The following is a 19,183-nucleotide window of genomic DNA, read 5'->3' as shown; positions in this document are numbered from 1 at the left end:
CATTTGGGAATAATCCCAAAGGCTCTCTTTTGCAATAGGCTCTTCTGACAACCTCAGATTTAGGTACTGGTCTTTATGGAAGAGGGAATAGGTTTTATTGAGCACCCACTATGTGTCTCAGTTGTGACCAAGACACAGTCCTTGCCTCCATAGAGCTTACAGTTTACTATGGATTAGAGATAATTAAAAAATTATTAAAGTACATGTGATTAGTGTTATGACAAGGCATTATTGCAGTGAATAGTAGGGGGTCTTAACTTCATATTTGGGGCCAGAAAAGGCCTTCTGGAAAATAATGATGTTAAGCCAAGACCTGATAGAACAGTAGAAATTAGATAGATTAAGGGAGATGAGATCAGGAGGAGAGTAGATAGTGCTGGGATGAAAAAAGGCTTCTGGCAGGGGGAATGACATGTGCAAAAGCAGTTTGAGGAACCAAAATAAATCCATATAGCTACAGAATACAGAGGTATGAGGTGAGCTGGAGAGGAAGTAGGAACCACTCATTTGACAACTATGTATTGACAATTATGTGCTATGGTGCTGGCGATAGATTAACTAGATATATATGTTTCCCATCTTCATGAAGTTTATTTTCTAGTGAAAGAGACACTACATAAATAAGGAAACAAATCAAGGCCATAAAGTGTAGATAGTGATAAGTGTTATTAACATTTGTCAGTTGTTTTAGTCAGCTTGGACTGCTATAATAAAATACCATAGACTGGATAGCTTAAACAACAAATATTTATTTCTCACAGTTCTGGAGACTGGAAGGTCCAGGATCAAAGTGCTGGCAGATTCAGTGCCTGGGGAAGGGGAAGGCCACCTTCCTGGTTTGCAGGTGGCTGTCTTCTTGCTGTGTTCTCCCTCATATAGTGGGGGTGGAGGTGGGATGGAGAGAGAGAGAAAACAGGCAAGAGATCAAGGGAGAGAGTGTGTGCTCCACAGTGCTTTGGTCTCTTCTTCTTATAAGGCACTAGTCTCTCATGGGACTTCACCCTCATGTCCTCATCTAAACCTAACTACCTCCCAAAAGACCACCTCCATCGCATTGGATATTAGGGCTTCAATATAAGAATTATGTGGAAATACAAATATTTAGTCCGTATCAACAGTATTGTGAAAGCAGTCTGGGCAGGGCTACAGGATTGTCTGGGATGACCTGAGGGGGGAAGTGACACTTAAAACAAATTATGAAGGACCAGAAAAAGCCAAACATAGGAAGGGGAAGAGAAAGGGCATCCTAAACAGAAGAAACAATCTTTGCAAAGGCCATGCTTCAGAAAGGAGAGTGGATTGTTTGAAGGTCTGCAAAGAAGCTAGGGTGGCTGAGTATAATAATCTAGGAGTAGAGTATTTTAAGATGAAATTGGAGAGGTGAGCAGGTAGAAAGAACACTGCCCCCAGTTTCACAGGTAAGGAAACTGAGAGGCTATTTACTCAGCGTTATCCAAGGTACTAAGTGGCAGAGATATGAAGCCAGTCCACGCCTATATATTCCATCATTGTCTAGGCCTGTGTTTGTTTGTTCATTCACTAACTACCTAATATTTATTGGCATCCACGCACCACACTGTGGTCTAGGGATACAATATTAAACCACATATTCAAATTCCTTGCCTTCCTGGGGCTCTGTCTTTCTCTTTTCCCTGAGTCATGTTGCATCCTGGGAGGGTAAGGGAAGACAAGAAAACTTTATCTGCAAGCAATGGAAAAACAAAGGTCAAAATGGCTTACGTATTACAGGGGATTGTTTGCTCACACAATGGAAATAAGGCTTCCAGGATGATTGAGTAAATCTCCCTCTTTACTTTTTTCTACCCATCTCTTGGTTTTTCCCTCTTGTTTGATTCAGTTTTGCCCAGTTCTAGACTTTCTTTCTACATTCCACACTAGAATTTCAATCATAAGTGCTGAGATTTGTGCTGAATAGGTTGACCTTAGTAGAGTCAGGAGAATTCTCATGATGACTGCTTGGGTCTGGGTTCCATATTTGTTACTGAACTAACCAATGTGACAAGGATATTCCCAATACCTGGAGAGTTATACCAACATTTGGGAGTGTGTCAATGGGGAGTTATACCAACCTTTGGGAATGTGTTTGCATGGAAATTTATGGAGAATGCTGAGTTGTCACAGTGCTGGGTATGTGTGTGTGTGTGAAAATTCACATTTAGTGGATGAGGGCCAGGCATGCTAGAAGTCCTGCAATGCACAGAACAGGCCTTTACCACAAAGAATTTTTTCCATGTTCTGCATACCCTTTGATTGTGCTTCTGGACAATATATAGGGGAAACATTTTGTATAGTTTTATGTAATCCTCTGAACCTAGGCTTTAGCAAAATATATTTTAAATATATAACTATTTAAATATAAAACATATTTGGGGCACTATTTTAATATATACTGAATTTTCTAGAAATGTAGCTATTGGGTGTATTGTGAGAATATTCTGCTTTGTTTTCTTCAGAACTTTTCCAAGATTTGTTCAGCCATTTAAAAAATCATATCACAGATGGGATGATGCTCTGGTATTTGAATTGTCTGTGCCATGCACCTTATCGCCTATACTTGTAGTTGTCTCACTTCACGGTAATTCCATGTAAAGGTATAAGCATCTTACTACAATATCATGTCTGTTGATTTACATATTGAAATACTTTTAAAATAAATTTATTTCTACTTTATGTTTTATTTATTTTGAGCATTAATTGATTTTTGAAATTTTGTGTGATTTTATAATCTTATTTTAGTAAGGAAAGGGATATTACAAAATATTTATGATATAAAGGGACTGACTGATGGGTTTAAAAGGGTTGGAATGACTGGTTTAGACACATCAGAGCCCAGCCTTGGAGTTAGGGATGGAGTCAACCAAGGGAGAATTGAAATAGATATTTTGAGATGCCCACAACGTCCATTGGATGCTCATTGAATTGCAAAATACGGGCCTTTCTCAATATAGAAGTGATCAGAGTTTAATATTTTTAATGTTAAGTGCATTTCAAGGCAAAATCAAGACTAAGGTAACTTCATGTGAATATGAGCCCAAATAATTTATTTTAAAAAGCAAGTTAATTTGGAAGAAATATGATACAATTTTTATTTCATGTTGAAAATTTTACTTTATCAGTGTAGATTTTAAATTCTCTTTTTTGACTTAATTCAGTTTTGCGTGGGCATCTCTTCTATTTTTGTTCATTGTTTTAACACACTGTTTTCCATTGTGGCGTTGTAAACTAAATGCAAGCTTTGAACATCTTCAAGTGTTCTCAAATACAAAAGCTGACCTGGCCATGAAATTGCCAGGAATGACTGCAATACTAAATTCCAAGTGAAATAACTGTCAGAAACAATGAAAGGATAGAAATGGAAGGCAGCAAGTAAAGAATGGAGAATACTGACTTGGCTTATTTAATAGGCTGAACAGTGAGATAATAGACTGGAGTTATAAAAACATATGATTCCTTTAAAGTAAAGGTTAAAAAAGAATATTTGAAAATGGTCATTTTAGGTAGGGAATAGACTTTTTCTATTGCTACAAAATTCACACTCAAGTGAACTCTTTATCTCCTACCTTGAATTAAATAAATTAAAAAAAGGTGTTCATATTGCTTTGGCTGTAATGTATTTGGTTAGTGTACATATAACCCCTGTTCAAAAGTGGTCCTGGGAAGGGCTTAAGAAGCCCATATAGGGTGTTGCAGGAGCACAAGTGAGAGTCATTTGAACTTTACAAAGGGATTTGTGGAACGCTACTCTGGTCACACTCCCCAAGTTCTTCACTTCCAGGACTTTCTAAGTGTTTTTAAATAAAGTAATTGATTTACATAGCAAAAAAAAAAAAAAAAAAAAAAATCCCTCTAAACGTGAAGGTTCTTTCTCCCTGTGTGTGGATGCCAGCCAAAGAGTCCTTACAATTTAAGGGGTTGTGGGTGATCTATTTATTTTGTGATTACTTAGCAGAGGATCGGCTCTGACAGTTTGCTTTTGTGCCCTGAAATTGTAGCTACTCTAGTGAACTGCAGTCCCTGTTTTTGCAATGCTTCATATGTGCCATTTTTCCCCACAAAAGCCAATGAGCTATACAGCGTTGTCCCTTTTCATTAGTACAGTTTTCAGTTTTAACATGTTATTTTATGTCAGCTGGCTTTTTCCGTTTTGCATCAACACTGTAATCAGTAGCTAACATTTTGTTAAGCAATTTGTTGATGCTTATCACTTGTCAGGGTTTCAGTTTGCTAACCACTGACAATGATTTTCACTTTCTTGTTGAGAAAGGGATTTGTACAGTTTAATAAAATGTTACGCAACATACCATTTTCTCTCCCCTCTCTTCTCCCTTTCTTGACCTGTGCCCATCTGAAGATTTAAAGCAGACCAAATATGGGAAATGTGGGTCAGTGAATTTCAAGGGTCACCTAGAGAAGACCATTATGTGGAGCATGTAATATGTATCTGTGTGTAGAAATACTCTCAACATTGGTGAACGTCCCTTGCCCGGTGCCTGCCACTTTGTGGTAGCTCAGGAGATGTCAAATGAAACAAAAAGAGGAACACGTGCAAAAAATCACTTTCTAAGTTTAAATAATAAAGAACTCCAATTTTTATTCATTTCCCTATCACCATACATCCTGGGGAGTGGGTTAGCTAGTAAAAACATCATGAACTGGTCTTACTTTATTTGCAATATTAGTTTATATACTCGCTTGTTCCTTACCTTCTTGAATTGTGTATTTCATTTTCATCATTTTAATTTTGAGCTGAAAATGTAAAGTTTTTTCTCCTCTGCAAAATTTACTCCTTCACGTGAGTTTTTTTCACATGAGTTTCTACAACAGCAGGAGAAACCCTGAAGGCTTCCTGATAGCAGTCGAAAGGATGTGGATAACCTTGTTTACTGAGAATAAGGGAAAATGCTAAGGGGGATATGATGCCCCAGGCTACAGCTATGGTTGTAAAGTCCCTCAGGCCCCCCAAGTCACTTGGGACGATGGGAGCAATTTACCAAAAGAACTTCCCCTTGTCTTCTAATTTACTGTTAAAAATAGCTGCTAAAATGTAAGAAAGTTAAATTCATGAATAGAGCAAGTACTTTGGGTTTACTTTTGTTATCTGTTATAACTGGGAAATAGGATTCATGGGTTAATCTAATGTTCCAGCTAATAAAGTGTTACTAAAACATGATGTAAAAACTTCTCATTTATCCAGAATGGCTGGGAAATGGAACATTATAGTATTCTGGATCTTCAAGAATTGCCACACACTGTATACCCTCTATAGCAGTGGTTCTCAACTGAGGACAATTTTGCCCTGTAGGGGACATTTGGTAGCACCTGGAGACATTTTTGATTGTCAGGAAGATGGGAGGGAGAGGAGCTACTAGCATTTAGTGGATAAAGTCCAGGGATGCTGCTAAGCACTCTACAATGCATGGGATAGTCCTCACAGCAAAGAATTATCTGGTCCAGTATGTCAGTAGCTCTGAGATTGAGAAAGTCTTCTCTGCAGGTTAGTGCTTTCTATCAAATTAAAATTCAGTAACATTTGGTTAAACTACAAAATGACAGTGAGCATTTTTGGTGATTTAGATGATAATGTAGCATCTTCAGAGCTTCAGTGTCTTTATCAACATCCATTACTACTGTATTAGCGAAGTCTGTAAGTGTCGGTTTGTGGAGATTCCTGGTTGCTGGATGAATAAAGATGTTATGCTGTCTAGTATAATGATCTGAAGAGGCTCAATTAATTCTTATGTCGTGACAGTTATTTGAGTTAGAATTGCTACTTCTTCCTTATAAAGAGTATTATTATTTACTTTTAACATTACAACAGAATTAAATACAGCTTGATCTTTGTTAATGAGTTTTTAATCTACTTCAAAAATATTAGTAATAGGCGGCATGGCTTTGGAAAAGTACTTCTGTTAGCACAGCTGTTATTACAATATCCTAAGCTTTTATTTTTAGGTTGCAGGGAGAACATAAGAAAAAAGAAAAAAATTTTTCTACTATTTGGATAAAGTTTATTTGTGTGCACAAATCCAAGAAAATGTAAAACATAAATACCTGCTTCTGGATAGAAAAACCAAAGGAATATATTTATTTATTAGTCAGTAAGTTAAATATTTCTTGAGAACTGTCTCATTCACATTTGAGCTAGAGCAGTAAATAAGATAGAACTTTTCATTGTGTTCTGATTTATTTGGAAAATAATAAAAGTTTAAAGCATGAGACTAAAATTAATTTTATATGTCTGTAGTAACCTCTTGCACACGTGGATTCAGATATAATCTATGATATTTACAGCTGTGGAGACTTAGATGATAGAAATTGCCTATTGTGTGGCCCTGATCTTATCCACAGAACCACTTTTTCAGTTATGAGGTGATTAAGGAGCTTATCACCAGGAAGTGGGTTTATGTAATCAATGATTCCTTTTTTACTAAGCACACATTAAACACCTAATATGTGCCATGCTCTTCTGGGAACAAGGAAGGTAAACATGAATTATGAATAGTCCTTGCCATTTTATGCAGCTTTGGAAGGTGGTGCTGGGGACTGAGAAGGCAGAGTTGGAGAAGGGAGTGTTGAGTGGGACCGGAATGGTGGGGGAGATAAAGTTATGTGAATAAGTAAAGTGGGAAAAGTGGGAAAAGAGGGTAAATGAGCGTGAAAGGAACAAACTCTGTCACTCATACCTGTGCTGGTCTCTTGTTCTTTACTTGCATTTGTTTTTAACCCTTTCTGTTAGGAACTTTTAACTCTCAGCTAAGTTGAATAATTAGCCTTTGGAAGGACAGGGTAAACACAGGTTTGATTTATGTTCCTTTTACAGCCTCTGAGTTTCCAAGGAAATGAATTATCTGAGCGCAAAACTGGTGCATTGATTTTGTTGCCGTTAACAGTAACAAGTATGTGGCTCCTAGGGCCATTTCTCTGAATAGATCAACGTTGAGTAAACAATGAAAATTCTTGAACCCATGTATTTTTCGGTTCCTATTTTAAAGCATAATCCTAATTGAACTTAATTTTTTTTTTTTTTGTTCTAGAAGGCAGTGATAAAATTGACCTGAACAAACTGCTGAGATAGAATAAAAAAGAATGTCACTCAGGCACCTTAATCTCAACATGTCCTAAACAGAACACATTATTTTCCACCATGTGCTTGCTTTTTATTCCCTACCCATTTTTCTTGCCTTCACTGTGCCTCTTATGGATTTCTTTCTTTCCAGTCTTGATACCCTCAAATCTGTTTTCTACACTGATGTCAGAGTGAGCTATAGATATCGCAGATTGTGAAGAGAATAACGATATTAGCAGATAACATTTAATTGAGTACTTACTATGTATTTGGTATTCTTCTAAATCTTTCAATTTTCACAACACTATGATATCAGAACTATTATTACCTCTAGTTTAAAGATAAGAAAACTAAAGCACATAAAAAACTTGCTCTAGGTGACATACCTAATACGTGATAGAGACACATTTTAACCCCAGGCATTTTAACTCGGGAGCTGGGCCTCATAACCTGCTATACTCTTCTGCTTAGACCTTCATTGCCTCCTCAGAGCCTACCACGCAATTGAAAGTACACTATTTCCCATTTAATGACTTTAATTCATTTTTGAAATACTATTGCTAAATGAAAAACTAAAGGTTAAAAAAATCCATTAATTTTTTTTTTTTTTTTTTTTTGAGACAGAGTCTCGCTCTGTTGCCCGGGCTAGAGTGAGTGCCGTGGCGTCAGTCTAGCTCACAGCAACCTCAAACTCCTGGGCTTAAGCGATCCTACTGCCTCAGCCTCCCGAGTAGCTGGGACTACAGGCATGCGCCACCATGCCCGGCTAATTTTTTGTATATATATATTTTAGTTGGCCAGATAATTTCTTTCTATTTTTAGTAGAGACGGGGGTCTCACTCTTGCTCAGGCTGGTCTCGAACTCCTGACCTCGAGCGATCCACCCGCCTCGGCCTCCCAGAGTGCTAGGATTACAGGCGTGAGCCACCGCGCCCGGCCAAAAAAAATCCATTAATTTTTAATGAGAAAAATTGTAATGGATTTTGTCCTAACTTAAGACACTTAAACAGTTTTCACAGGTAGCAATTCAATAATGAAATGAGTTTATATAAATAATAAATGACAATGTGAAAGTAAATAAATCTAATTTCTATGTAAAATAAAGGTTTATTATATCTTCCAAAGGAGGAAGGAGAGACTTGGAAGTGGGCCTGGGGGCGTGAGGAAGATGGAGAGCAATGGAATCATTCTTTGGAACAGGTGCAATCTTCTTTCTGTCTCATTTTCTTCACCAATTCTTCAATCATTTTGGGCTTATGATTATTTTGTACTCTAACTTCACTTTCTAACCGATAGCACACTTTTCGGGCAAAATAAAGGCTAAACCTGAAACCACTTGTAATACAAAAACCCATGATGAAACTAGCACATGCATGCATATAATAAACTGATGCTTTCTCTTCGTCTCACTCAAAAAATGTTTGGGTTCATTCCAATGTGGTGCTTAATTCAAATGGGTTCTGTAAGATGCTTTCTGACTAAAAACTGGGAAGTCAAGTAAACTGGTGAGTGTGTCTCCCCAAAACAGTCAAATCAGCATATCGCATATCACGTCTTATAGTGCATTTACTTAGTGGATTTTTTTGGGAGAAAAGGTTGCTCTACTAAAACCAAAAAGATTTGTTCAAAAACTGGCATAACTTTTCAAAAGCCATGATGGTGAAAAATTGTTAGTTAAGTGGTCATTATGAAGTAAGTTTATATTAATACTTGGCCTAAAATGTCCTCCAAGGTTCTGCCCTTTCGTTGCTCTCCAGCTTCCTTTTTTCCCATTTCCTGTCTCATCTGGCAGTTGTCATCATCATTGCATTGTTTGTACTTATACATCCATACCATGCTGCTTCATCCTGGAGTCTCTCTGCATGGAATATCCACTGTCCCCTCCTGCACACATACAGTGGGTTTGTGGCGCGACTAAAGAATCTCAACCTTTGCAAACCTCAGCTTTTTAAAGGAGGATAACTAGCAAACCTGCTCAAACTCTACCCTGGAAGAACACATTATCTTTATTAGCCTTGTGAGAAAACAAGTCTGCTCTCTATCCTGGAGGGAGACACTATCTCTACCTTCCAAGGCAGTCTGGCATACAAACATTTCTGAACAGCTAGTCTGGAACAAAATAGCTGTTAATGCCTTTGCTTGGACGGTGCAGAAATGGGAGAGACCCACGGAGAATTGCCTCCCAGTAGTTGTTGCACTTGACACATTGTATTAATATTAAAATTATCCACTTAAGTGTTTGGTTGGAGAACTTATTTAGGGCAGAAATTTTCTTTCTCATCTTTTCATCCCCATGATCCAGCAGGGTGCTTGTCACAGAGTAGAGACTCAGTATAGGCTAATAAAATAAATGACTAAATATATAAAAAATAAAACAATAATAAAAGAAAAGTAGAAAAAAACAAAAAAGAAGAAAAAAATAAATGACTAAATAAAGATCTTTAAAAATATGGAGAATATGGAAGATATGGGGAGCCATACCTAAAATAATTTTATGTAGAATAATTCATTAAGCCAGACTAAGCACAACTGGATTTTAAATGCCAGATGGCCCATAGACAACCAGCTGGTTTTCCATGATCTGGACTCTATTACATTTGAAAAAAAATTCTTATTATATGAGGATAATATCAAATTGAACACTTATGTGCCAAGCACTAAGTTAAACTCTATAAATAATGCCTCAGTATATGCCAATAAACAACCCTATGAGTAATACTATTATTACCTGCTAGTGGGAAGTGAGACTCAGAAAGCTTAAAGAGAGACTTAAACAGAAAGCTGAAGTAACTTGCTCAAAGTCAGACTTTGAACAGTGATGGAGATGGGATTTGACCCCAGGCAGTTTGACTCTGCAGATTGTGTTTTAACCATTTAAATTGTATAGCTTCTCAGAAGAAAGGAAAGAAAAAAATCTGCATGAGTGATCTTTGGTTCCCTAAACACATGCTTTATCTCTAAAACCAAACTTGGATAGACAGAACACAAATATGCTCTATTAACAGGTTCCAATATGCATTTAGGGAACTAAACTGAACCGTATTTGTTGTAGTAAAGATGCCTCTCTCTAAAAGGAGATTCTTTGAGGATGCTAAGATGAGGTCAGTATCTCTGTCTGTGAATGCTGGGGATGGGGACCCATGAAGATATATTATTAATATTAACCACCCACTAACCTGGGGCTAGAGCCGGGCCTGCTTCATGGGTATGTGACCTATGTATTCACACAGGGCCTCATATTTAGAAGGGCTGTGCTTAGAAGTGTTTCCTTGGTTGGTTTCCTGCTCTGCTATAACTATCTTAAAATTCTTGAACAAGGGCTCTCCATTTTCACTTTTCATTGGGAACCTCAAATTATGTAACTAGTCATGGGCTGGCATCTTGATTAACACTTGGTGGCAGCTGATTATTTGAGAAGGGAAGTGGACTGGCTACACCAGTATCTCAAGATTCTGCCAGTATGCATACTGGAATCTGGACATAAAAGCTCAGGTCCTGAATTTCCAAGCTGTGGAATATCCAATTCCCTGAGTATTTGATGATTCTACAAGATCACCCTAGGACTGATTTAAGATATATTTATAGATAGAATGCTAGTCTATCTTAAGGAATAAATATATTACAGGTAGTTAAATATAATTTCCAGGTTTTTAAAGGTCTTAGATCTATTTTCATTCTTTTCCCTGGTCTGATGGTTTGTTTTAGGTCAATTTAACCATTCTATTTTATAATAAGCACCAAATCAATTCAATGAGAGATAACATTTCCTTTTAACAGGAATCAATATCTACCATTTCCTCTTTGACGTATAAGTTACATATCTGTTATCTTTAGTAAATGTGTAATGTACTTTGTGATTTTACTTTATTTTTTGGTATGTGTGTGACTGTAGACTCAATATGCTCTGTACTGTTAGGTTGGCTAGTATATCTCAGTGGTGTTAACAACAGTGATTTATATTCCTTTAGTAATACTTCCTAGCTACTTCTTTTTCTTCACTTCCTTAGAAAGCTTAGAGACCTTATATGACCTTCAGTCATACTCATTTGCATTTGTTTCTGACAAACAGACACGTAATCTAGATTTTAGTTCTTGAAGTTATTTTCTTCTCTACAGCTTTATATCATTATCTTTGCAATCTTTGCCATCCCCTGCTGAAATCTACCATTCTATTAGAAATGGAAATAAACAGGAGCAAAAGTATTGATTTGTGTAGCAGTTTCTTAAAATTCACTTGTCTTAATTTATTGTTAGTAATTTATGCAAGTCCTAAATATTTTCTTTTTTCAAATTGTTATGTTTTGTTGGCCATTGAGCTTGGATTTTAGTTTAAACAGGAGAATATTCTGTGGGAAGTGAGTTCCTTAACCTTCAGTTCTACAGAGTTGTATGTTGTTCTGCTGCAGGCCCGGCAGAGGGAGCCCTAGTTCATGAACGAATCTCAGGAGCTGTTTTGATGACTCAGAACTAGTAATTCTTTGTCCAAAGGTGATTTGTATGGGGTGGGGTTGGGGGCTAGGGTGGTGGGTTGTGGTGGGGCAGAGGTCAGACTATGTGGAGGGGATGTGTGTGTGTATGTGTATTAGAGAGAGAGTAGAAGAAAGAAGTATAGTAGAAGGAGTTAGCCATTCGAATTTTAAGATATATTTGAAATGTGGGAGATATATTATATCTTCTGAAGAAAAGTGACAGAAATGGAGAGAAATATTTGATTTTCAGATCCCAAGAAGATACTTTAATGCTATATATATAAAACTACTTTTTTTCTTACTTTTCCAGTTAGTCTGTTCTCCCTTTAAAATTTTTCAGATTGAATTCTTATACATTTCCATTTCTTGTGATTTTTATATTTAGGGCAATTTCCCATTGAAAGCTTTTTTTATTCACTTCCTCAGTCCATTACCTCACAGGCCCACACATCGTGTGCGCATCTATGTCTGAGATAGAAACTCTTGGAAGCTATTGAAGTTCAGGTGAATGTTTATTCAATAGATTAATCAATTAGTCCACTAACTATCCAAACAGCATTATTGAACTTTTAATACTATATGAGGTGTGGAGTGTGTGTGTGTGTATGGAGAGGGAGTATGCAGTAAGGAGAGAGAATCAAAGCTGTTTTCTGTCCTTAGTGAACTTAAATGCAGCTGAGTAAATAAGTGTGTTTGGTCAAACACAAATCATTGGGTGACTAAATGCTAAGCAGTAGCTAAAAGTGCCCACAAAGTGAACAAAAAGTAGATGTTCAGAGAAGAGATATGTGGATCCTTGTAGCTAAAAGAGTGTGGAAAGGCTTCAAGGGCGATACTGGCTGGATGCTAACTAGATGCTAACTGGTTTTAAGCATGCTGAGAGGAGAAGGCTTTCCATGGTAGAAAGGCAACCTAGGAAGGCTACATAAAAGAAAGTGTGCTTTATGCTGGGATATGGGTCACTGTGTGGGATTACTCTGTGTGAGTACTGTATACCTCTAGAGGGTGCCATTCATACCAAGCCCATGTAAATGGTGCTTCTGGGTGTACTCAGCACCCTAGAATGAATTCTGGAGTGATTGGGGTTAAATAGAACAGTGGTTCCTGACCCTTCATCTATTATAACCATAAATCGCTCCACTAAGAGGAATCTATGGGGAGGCAGTAGATCACACAGTGGGTACAAATTGGACTGTATAGTAAAATAGCCTAGATTTGAATCTTGGGCCCAGCAAAAAAAAAAAAAAAAAAAAAATAGCTGTATGACCTAGGACAAGTTTATTAACCTCTTTATGCCTTATTTCCCTCATTTATAAAATGGCACGATAATAATAGTACCTACTACATGGAGTTGTAATGGCTAAATGAGATAAAAAGTGAATGCTGAAAAGAATGCCTAGTAAGCTGTGAGTGTCAGCTGTTATTATCAAAGAGCTAAAGGATCCCTCTAACAGAAAGAAATAGCCTAATTTTTAAAGCATAGAAATATTCCATTAGGCTTCAGTTATGAAAATCATAGGTCTCAACTAGACTACTTTGTCTTCTCATTAAGAATTGTGAAACAGATCATATGGCTTAAGATTATGCTGGTGTCACAGGCTGATTTATTGAGGTAAATCAGATAGCATGGCTTCCCTTGTTTCAGTAAAAAGCAAAGTTGGTACTTATTTCAGTAAGAATAATGCTTACCTGGGAATTCAGTCATCCTGCTTGTGCGTGCTGTGTTTCCACGTTTTCCAGTTGTTTTGAACCATGGATAGAATATAAACTCCATGAGGGCAGGGGCCACGTCTACCTTGGACACTGTTCTTTCTCCTGTACCTGGCATTTACTCTTACGTCAAATGAATGGGTCAATGGTTGAACGAAGACATGATTTAGAAAATTATCCCTGTCTTTTCCTACAAATTTATTGGCAGTCCTATCCCTAGCATAGGTATTACCACAGAATATCTTGAGGGATGTCAAATTATATATCTTCCCTGTTGGTTTATCATTGCCATAAGTTGAAAATCACTCATATTTTAGATCACTTTATAGTTTAAAAATACTTTCTCATACATCATGTAATTTATGACAGCATTCATATGAATTCATTGTTATTTTTTCTGATTATTAGATTCAGTCATTGAGTATCAGTAGAGTTAAATGACTACCTCAATGTTACATACAAATTATTGTGGACTTTGGACTTAATCTGAGGTCTCATGATTACAAGCACAAAGGTTTTCCTTCTGATTTTTGTGGCACCATAGTTTTTTATATCTGACTTGAAAGCCTCATGATTTATATTTACTCTTCCAGAAAGAATGGGATCTCTCTAAACTTCTCATATTGGTGTCTATTAGTTTGCGATTAGGGAGGGGTTATCATGGGAGACACCCAGAGGCTCAGAGGGGATGTGACACTGAGTAGAACCTTGTAGTGAGGAGAGGGGGAACTCACCTAGGGTAGTTCATAGAAATTATGATGCATCCCTTGGAAATGGAAGGCCTAAATGGGCTGCTTCACTAGAGGTTCTGAAAAAAGGCAGTAAGAGTGCAGAAAACATACGAGACAGGGAAGACTGGAAAATAGAAGACCTAGAGTGGGCATTAAAAATCATCATAGCTTTATTTGGAGCTGTTCATGCTGTTGGATTGGCTGAAAACCTAAAGCCAGGTAACTGAGTAGACTAGAATTATATCTGCCTGCATAGACTATATGAAGGTAGAGTTTGGAAAGACTCTATTCTTTAGTGTCTCACTTTCTTTCTTGGTTTTGGAGAAAAGCCTTCATTAAATATTTTAGTAACATTCATTATCTTCTATGCCAGTGTTTACATTATGGTCCAAAGCATGCCTGGAAATGGATGTTGCCTAAAAAATTTACCACTGTTTCTATTCTAAAATTCCTATATCATGAAATTACTAAATGGACTCTTTAAAGAGAAGTCTATTTAATGAGACCTATTTAATGGGACTATTGAAATGTGCAATACTATCTCCTCTTAGGTGCTTAGTAATTGCAAACATAATTGAACTCAATCAACATTTGTGGGTGCATCTGTTATGTAACTTATCACACTTGGCCCAGTTTTAGATTTATTTATGGCTCCCTGATTATATTATGGGGCAAATTTTTATTCTTTAAAGTATCTAGCATGGTGCTTTGCTCATAGTAGATATTTAATAGATGTTTGTAAAATAGTTTGGAAGTTAAAATAGTTAAACCCTTTTACTTTTACAGAGATGTAAAGTATTAATAATACCATGTTGGGACAGAAAGAGAGAAACAAGAGCTCCTCTGAAATAGTGGATATTTGGCAATTAATTGACTTTTTGGCATGCCATTTCTTCATTTGTGACCTACTTATACATAAGGTACAGGTGAATTCTATTTCATTGTAAAGCAGCATTCAAAATAACTAATATAAAATGATTATAAAACAAATTGAATCATAGTGGGAATGCAAAAATGAAAATGGAAGTGGATATGTGGAGCACTGATTATGCTTGCCTTTTCCATGTTACTGTTGCTTTCTGTGCATTGTGTGTGTGTGTGTGTGTGTGTGTGTGTTGGGGGGAGTGGTGTGTGTGTGTGTGTGTGTATGTTTCAATTAGTTAAAACAGATTTTTATTTATTTTTATTTATTTTTTTTACTTTTATTATTTTTTTTTGAGACAGAGTCTCGCTTTGTTGCCCCGGCTAGAGTGAGTGCCGTGGCGTCAGCCTAGCTCACAGCAACCTCAAACTCCTGGGCTCAAGCAATCCTTCTGCCTCAGCCTCCCAAGTAGCTGGGACTACAGGCATGCGCCACCATGCCCAGCTAATTTTTTCTATATATATTTTAGTTGGCTAGATAATTTCTTTCTATTTTTAGTAGAGACGGGGTCTCGCTCTTGCTCAGGCTGGTCTCAAACTTCTGACCTCAAGCGATCCACCCGCCTCGGCCTCCCAGAGTGCTAGGATTATAGGCGTGAGCCACCGTGCCCGGCCAAAACAGATTTTTAAAATGTGTTGGTAAGAGGATTGGGGATGCTTCAGGGAAATTACCTTCATGTTTCTCTTCCTTTTATAATCATTCTTATTGTGTTTGGTAGAATTAGTAATCTCAATTCCTATTATGCAAGGGTTTCTTTCATTTAGAAAAACATTATATAAGTAATTAGAATTTTATGTAAATTTTAGAACGTTGGGGTAGTTTTTTTTAAAGAATCATGTAATAATAATTTCTTATAACTACAGATCAATGCCTTAAGAGTAAATAAGTTCATTAAATGTTTAGAAAAATATGAAACTAGATCTTTACCCCACACTTTATTAAAAAAACCAACTCCAGATGGATTAAGGATTTAACTGTCAAAGGCAAATCTTTAAATACTTAGCAGAAAATATAGATGAATGTATTTTAGATCTAGATATAGAAAAATATTCCTTAAATAATGCATAAAACATGTTGATTATAAAAGATAAATTTTATTGTGTTAAAATTAAGAACTTTAGTTCATTAAGTGACCACTTAAAGAAAATGAACTATCACAAACTAGTTCATAATCTGCATGACTGACAAAGGACTGGTGTCAAGAGCACAAAAATTATCTCCTAAAATCAGTAAGAAAAATAAGTGAAAGTCATACATAGACTTTTCATAGAAGAGGAAACACATATGACCAACAAAAATATGAAGAGATGTTCATTACATCACATCACATCCATTAGTGATCATGGAAACACAAATAAATACAATAATACGATATCATTTTACACTTTCCTTCTGGAAAAAAATTGAAAAGCCTGAAATATCAATTATTGGAGAGGATATAGATCCAGTAGATGTTTTTAGCTGGTTGGAGTGCAAATTGGTGTAATTATTTTAAAAATATTGAGCATGTCAGAAAAATTGAACATATATATGCCCTATGGCCCCCAAATTTCACTCCTAGGTGTCTAATAACACTCATTTATATGTACAAAAAACTTGTATAAGGATGCTCATGTCATTGCTATTTAAGGAATAACCAGAAAACAACCTAAATGGAATCAGTAGGACAGTGGATGAATAAACTGTGGTATATTCACAATAAAATATGACACAGTAGTGAAATGAATAAGCAACAGCAGACACATATGGACGAATCTCAACAATATAACACTGAGCAAAAAAAGGCAAGTTCTAAAAAATTATATATAATAATACCATTTTTATAAAGTTAAAACAACTGAAATGTCCTTTTAAATATGCATAGATATAATGATTCTGTACAACAAAGAAATGAAGGGAATGATGAGTATAAGATGAAGTATGGTTATTGCTTCAAGTTTGGAGAGGGATGTCATATGAGGTGACCACATAGTTGAATATGGATTATGACCAGAGCCTTAGTATTTGTTTTGAGTGAGGAAATTTATGTGTTCTTATTACATTATTACAGATGGATAAACAGATAAATAAAAGTGGGTCATACAGTTACCGATGCTGAGAGCATTTTAAGGATTATTATTAATCCAATTCTGAACACCTGAGAAACAAAGAGGAAGAAAAAAATGAAATAGTGCTCCAAATATATGAACATCAAGGAAATTCAGTTTTTAACTATGTTTTAAGAGTTGACATGGCAGGCTATATTTTATTACTATTTTTATGTAATTTATCAATGAATTTTTTGATATGTTTCATAAAAAGCTTTTTAAGAACTCATTCCCAGATTATTTTGTCTATCACATATAAAAGGAAACATAGGAATCATTCTACCCCATTTTCTTGGTGCTCATTTAAATTAGATTTTATTTATTTTCTAAAGAAAACGATTAAGGCAGTATCTGAAACAAATTTTTAACGTAAAAGTATTTAATATTCATAAAGGTATTTGAAACATTTAAAATGTTGAACATTAAAAAAATCAGGCTAAATACATCTGTTGGAAACGTGGGGTCTCAGGCTGAATACTGTACATCAGTATGTGGAATTTCAGATCTAAATATCTAATTTCCTAAAACACATTTCCTAAAATACACAGCTTTTTATATTGAGAAAAAAAAACTGGAAGCATCCTGGAATAGCAAAATTAAATCTATTGTGAATTATTGCAAGTGCAATACAATACAAATATGATGGGGGCATATATAAGATCCAAACAAACACAAGAACTGATAAAAAGGGTAGGAATTTCAGCTTACAAAAGCAATTAGCAGTCTTTAGAATTTGGAAATACTGTTTTGTAATGAAACCCAGGTAGTTATTCACATCTGTATTAGTTTGCTAGGATAGCCATCATAAAATACTACAGACTTGAGTGATATTAAAAAAACAGAAATTTATTTTCTCAACATTCTGGAAGCTGGAAATTCAAGATCAAGGTGTCAGCAGACTTATTTTTTCTTAAGGCCTTTTTCCTTGGCTTGCAGATGGCAGTTTTCTCCCTGGGTCCTCACGTGGTCTTTCCTCTGTGCATGCATCCCTGGTATATCCTCTTCTTTTAGGGACACTAGTCATATTGGGCTTGGGCCCTACCTCAGCAACCTCATTTTAACTTAATTACTACTTTAGACCCCTTGTCTCCAAATAAGGTTACATCCTGAAGTACTGGGGATTGGTACTTCAACATATGAATTTTGGGAAGACACAATTCAGCCCATAACATTATTTTCTGTGACTAGGATTTCCAGGACTTAATTCTCATAATTAGTGCCTGCTGTTTTCCAGGTCCTGTTCTAGGTGCTGTAAATTTACAGTCTATACTTCACAATGTACATGAGAAAGCAGCAAGGACCCAAAATTAGAGAAAAAAAATTATGATATTAAATTTGCGAATGCCATTATGCCCAAATCTCTGTCATTTTCATGAAGGACTAAAGGTCCCCTTCCCTTAACTGTTTGAGAAAATTAACTACTGTTAAATAAATAAATTCCTGCTGCTACACACTCCTGAGTCTAGAGCATAGAGTGTATGGAACTGAGCACATGAGAGCAGCTTAATAACAAAAGAACACCTGTAATTAGAAGCATCTGTCATTGTGACAATTGGTTGTGGGCTCATATTTGGAACCACCGTGTTTTCTCTGTCCATGAGACTTATTTATTGCCTGAGGTGTGTCTCCTCCAATTGTAGCCCCATGCGAGCTTCTTGTATCTTGGCGTTAGCTGCTGCGGAAGATGATTACCTATCTCTTTTGAGGTGCTTCTCAGGTTCTTCGAAGTGAAATTTGGGTAAACCACAAAGAGTGCCAAGCAAACTCTCCAAATTTTATGAAAGTTATTTTCATTTTTTCCAGTAACAGACGAAAGAAGTCATATTTAATTTTCTTTACAATGATATTTTCCCAGATTAGCTTATGATTCCTCCCTCTCTCCTTATTATTTTCTGTTATTCCCTTGACTCTCCTTTATTTGGGAGGCTGTATCACAGAAGGATGCAGAGAACGACAGAGTCAAGTGGTTTTACTGAAGTTGAGCCTGCTACATATGATAGGGCTAATGGGGATGGGTGTGAGGCATATCCTGCAATCACCCACGTGGGCCAGTGACCAAGGCCAAGAAAGGAAGCTGGACATCTGGGTGGATACTATTGCTTATGATAAAAAGAATTTCACTTCTTACTTCTGCACCTTGGTACAATTAAGCTTCCTCCATATGGTAGAAACCAGAC

General features: G+C 36.3%; 1 protein-coding gene across 1 annotated transcript in view; it reads left to right on the top strand.

Annotated features, from left to right (window-relative positions):
• Positions 1-19,183, top strand: part of TAFA2 (TAFA chemokine like family member 2) — a 385,773-nt gene that overhangs the window by 45,891 nt on the left and 320,699 nt on the right. The window lies entirely within an intron of this gene.

The sequence above is a fragment of the Eulemur rufifrons genome, chromosome 16, assembly GCF_041146395.1.
Source record: "Eulemur rufifrons isolate Redbay chromosome 16, OSU_ERuf_1, whole genome shotgun sequence".
NCBI classification, from domain to species: Eukaryota; Metazoa; Chordata; class Mammalia; order Primates; family Lemuridae; genus Eulemur; species Eulemur rufifrons.
This window is presented reverse-complemented; position numbering and strand designations above follow the sequence as displayed.